Below are 4,965 nucleotides of genomic sequence, written 5' to 3' on the forward strand. Positions count from 1 at the left end.
TTTAATTTATTTTTTAAATTTATTAAACTTTAATTTGATTTCGTAAAAATTATTGTAATTTAAAATTAAAAGTTTTCAAATTAACATATTAATTTATCAACTATTTTATAAATAAAATTACCTGATCGTTAGTTACTGACAGAGAAAAAAATATAAAAAAGATAGAAGTTTAATGGTGAGAGGGATAGCTGAATACGTTTTATGAATTCTATTTTTTAAAAAAAATTAATAAAATAAAGTAATTTTATTTATAAAATAGTTGATAAGTCAGTGAATTAATCTAAAAGTTTTTAATTTTTTTATTACAATGACTTTTATAAAATAAAATTAAAATTTAATAAATTTTATGAAAATACTTATAAATTGAATTACTTAGATATTTAGCCAAAAAAAACGCGCCTCATACTCGTCTAGTAATTGCAAGTTCAAATTGAATTGATTTCCAGCACCCACCCCACCCACTTGACATCTCTCAAATCCTATGAATATACTGAGTTCACAACCTCTATTCACATCTCAAGCTGAAATGGCAACTCTTACAAGAGAAACCTTGGCAATAATTGTTTTAGCAGGAATTTTCGCTGGTTCCTACCAGCTTATGTAGTGGCTCAAAACTGTGGCTGTGCAGCAAATGAGTGCCGTGGCAGATGGGGTTTCTGTGGCACCACCGAAGAATATTGTGGCACTGGGTGCCAAGAAGGTCCTTGTATTGCCCCTCCTACAAATGATGTCTCAGTGGCTGATATCGTGACGACAGAATTTTTCAATGGAATAATTGATCAGGCTGATGCTCTGAGCTCGTATCCTCGGTTCGGCAGGGTTGGGTCGGTTAATGATTCCAAGCGTGAGATCGCGGCTTTCTTTGCACATGTCACCCATGAGACTGGACGTAAGATTTCATACCCTATGAGCTATTTAATACAGCACAAAATACTAGCTAGAAATATGAGTTAAGTGATAATTAACCAAAATGTCTTGTTATGTGCAGACTTTTGCTACATGGAAGAGATAAACGGTGCTTCCAGGGACTACTGTGACGAGGACAACACACAGTACCCATGTAATCCCGACAAAGGATACTATGGGCGCGGACCAATTTAACTATCATGGAACTTCAACTATGGGCCAACGGGAGAAAGCATTGGGTTTGGCGGATTGAACTCTCCTGAAACTGTAGCCAATGACCCATTGATTTCATTTAAGACTGCTCTCTGGTATTGGATGAACAATGTCCAACCCGTCATAAGCCAAGGGTTTGGGGCGACCATTCGGGCCATTAACGGTGCTCTTGAATGCGATGGTGGAAACCCTGCTACTGTTCAAGCTCGAGTAGGATATTATACTGATTATTGCAGCCAACTTGGCGTTGCCCCAGGGGATAATCTCACTTGTTAGGACACACTACATCAATTACATACATTTTGTTTTTTTTTTTTTTTTTTCTCTTTTTCATGTATTTCATATACTTAAAATATAAATATATCAATCCCTTTAATCCTACTCGTATATTTGTATGTTGGCTCTATAACAAACCACAACCAAATAAGAATTTCTCGTATAGAGTTTTCTTTTAGATGTTAATTAATTTTTAATTTCAATTCAATTTAAAAAGAAATAAATTATGTAATTAAATTTACGTATCAAGTGAAATTATAACTAATAAACGTCTTTTCAATAATGCTGGAATTATCATTTGAATTATAAAATCTCAAGTTGAAATATCATTAAACCATTGAAGATCAATCATATTCTAAGTTCACATTCTTAATTACGTTAGGGGATTTTCTTGATTTTGCATTGACTTTCTTACAGTTGTGTAGAAGGGCTATTGTGATATTTGCTGAACTGATTATTGTTCTTTTGGTCAAAAGGAGAAATATTATTAAAAAAATTTTAAAAATAATTATTGACTAATATTTCCAATCAAATCCAAATTAGCTTTCATAGTCCAAAACAGACAATAAAAACCAAACCAAAGTCAAAGAGGAGGAAACAATAATTTGTCAAAAAAAAAAAAAAGGCCGAAACATTGCAGCAAAGAAGCATGGAAGAAAACAGAGGAACAAACAGAGAAGTAAGCTAATAACAGCAGAGCTGCAAAGTGCATCATCGTAAAAGAGCAGAAACCAAACTCAGTGGATCTTTTTCTTCTGAAATAAATAAGGGAGGAAACACGAAGGAAGAGTCTTCCCAATTGTTTTGAGAACGTCCTGCATGGTACCCAGAAATGCAACATACAAATGAACTTCAGCAGCGCAAATGCTAATTAAGAAGGGAAGAAATGCCGCGAAAGAAATGGGACTTGTTGTCCACTTCTTATCCAAACAAATAGTGAGCCAAATCATGGTGCCAAATGCAAAGAAAGTCGTCAACATGGAAAAGAAGAACAACGTGAATCCTACAGTAAGTTTCCAAGGGAGATAAGAGTGATGGAATTCTTCAAGATCAAAAGGAGATTTGTTGGGATTATATATCATATTAGAACATTGAATTGAATTGGCTAATCATTTTATATATCATATTAGAATATTGAATTGAATTGGCTAATCATTTTAATATCTAAACCAACTCATTTTACTTATATCAGCTCACAATAAACTGAAGCTTATATAAGCCCATAACCAACTCAATCACTTATGTCCCTCTCCACCTTGCCCCGTTAACCTTTCTTCTTTTTCTCCATCTTGACTTTCTTCATTTACCCTTGCTACCCAATGGAGATAAAGTGGACGGTGATACATATTTCAAAATGAAGGAATATGGGTTGGGCCAAGGTCCATCCATGATGGTTAGGGCCCTAGTCCATGCCTTGCGCCGTAGGAGGCTCCATGTATGCTAGTGGACTTCAATTTATTTATTTTTTTTTTTTTTGGGGGGGGGAATTATTTTTGTGAAAATAATTTGAAAAATATTTTAATTAATTAAAAATCCTGAAAAATTTTCCAAAAATTTTATTTAATCATAAAAAATTTAGTCTGAATTTTAATTATATTTTTTTATGGAAAATGGATCTTATTTATTTTTTGTATTTGTTATAAAAAAATATATGCCATTGATTATGTTAAGGGCTACCCTTATCATAACTCCCAAGGAAGAATGATATAACGTTGAGAGATTGGTTGATAACGTAGAAAACAATAAATAGAATCAAAATATTCAAGACTTCATTTGGAGCTGTCTTGCCATCACACCTGTAAATAGCAAGTCGATGTTGTGAATAACATTCCCCATTGTATTCACGAAGTCACCTTGCTTGAATTTAAATCCAATTAAATTTTTTCCTAAATTAGTCATATTCATCTCAAATTCAATTATCAATACTTAATATACTTGTCACGATCCAACCTATGAGCCGGACCGGTACTAGAACCTGGGCCAGCATAAAGCTCACGAAACCTATAGTAAGTCTAACTATTCCTCAACCCAACTCTAAGGCCTATTTGGGCCCAATTTCAAGAATTCAACCGGACAGAGTCCGGCCATAAAATGGACCTTTTAACGGGGAGTTTTTGACTCACCTGACCTGTAAACACAATATATAATCAATTGGGGAGCTCAGCTCACCCTCCACATACTCATAACAACATAAAAACTAATGGGAGCTCAGCTCCCTCATCCAGTCCAACATACATGCATATAATAAATTTACAGGTCTAACATGGTAATTATATTACAAACCCAAATCAAATAAATGTTTTTAACACATGCGGAAATTCTAGGAGTTAATAGAATTATACAAATATTAATAAACGACCTGCGAAGAAGAAAAGCAGGTTAACCGCAATAAATATCCTCCTGTAGCCTGGAAAAATAATAAACAGGAGTGAGCATTCGACTCAGAGAGTAAAATATCAATTTTAACCATAATCTCTATAGCTATCTAAAGCTAATGCACCATGTAGAGTGAAATGCAAATCGGCAATATTTTCACATCATAACCGCAAAAAGGTAATTTGGAGCACTCACACACCCGATAATGTCAAACAATACATATATGGGGTGATCCCTATCTGACTCTCTTAATTCAAACTGTGCCAGCGAAGAACTCAAGCTCGGACTTCCACTTAATAAACCAAATCGGGGTCCCAGTGAAGAACTCAAGTCGTGTCTACCCCGAAGGACCGAGTCCCAGCGAAGATCTCAAGTCGTGTCTACCCGTCCTGTCCATAGCCAACACCACATCACATGCACGCCAACTCATGCACACTACTTCAAATTACCATAATAACATCCATGGCACTTTAACAGTTGTGAATGCAACATAAAACGTGCCTAGTGTTTAACTACATAAATAATATTTATAAGTGATGCATGGGCATGCTTGAACATATAATAATATCGAAATTACAATTAAAATTAATATTTTACTCACAGACTTAACTGAAGTCACTGTGGCGGCTGGGTGGAGGAGAAAGGCTATCCCGGCTCACCTGACAATTTTATTACAATTATTTAATACAATTGACTCAATACACACTAAGAAAAAACCAAATACGTCCTAAGTCGTGCCGAAAATCCGGCAGAGTCTCCCCTATACCTAGAACCTACCCAACTTGCAAAAAAGCTTAAAACACACTTCTATATCCACAAACCATATATCCACGACTCAATCACATCACACAGCCCCTCCTGGGCCCATCCAAACAGTCATCAATCACAATATGTAAAATTACAGTTTAGTCCTTATAATTGACCCTTTTTGCAAAAACTATCCAAATAAGCTCTAAAAATTCTAAAACTTTGCCCCGCAGTCCTTAGCAACATTACTAAGCTAATGCAAAAAGAATCATAATTTTCTGACCTACCACAAATATTTTATGAATTTTTAATCCCATTCAAGCACTAGAAAATTACGAAAAAGCAAGGTTCGGGTTTACCTATGCCGATTCTGATCTCTGGAATGCGCTCGGGATGTCTGACAATGGTGGGGTAGCCAAAATCTCGATCCAATTCCGAGACTTTTTC

General features: G+C 35.1%; 1 pseudogene; it reads left to right on the forward strand.

Moving 5' to 3' along the window:
- The first annotated feature begins 526 nt into the window (after positions 1–526).
- On the forward strand, positions 527–1,425 carry LOC131178588 (endochitinase EP3-like; annotated as a pseudogene).
- Positions 1,426–4,965: the final 3,540 nt, after the last annotated feature.

The sequence above is a fragment of the Hevea brasiliensis genome, chromosome 1, assembly GCF_030052815.1.
Source record: "Hevea brasiliensis isolate MT/VB/25A 57/8 chromosome 1, ASM3005281v1, whole genome shotgun sequence".
Lineage (NCBI taxonomy): Eukaryota > Viridiplantae > Streptophyta > Magnoliopsida > Malpighiales > Euphorbiaceae > Hevea > Hevea brasiliensis.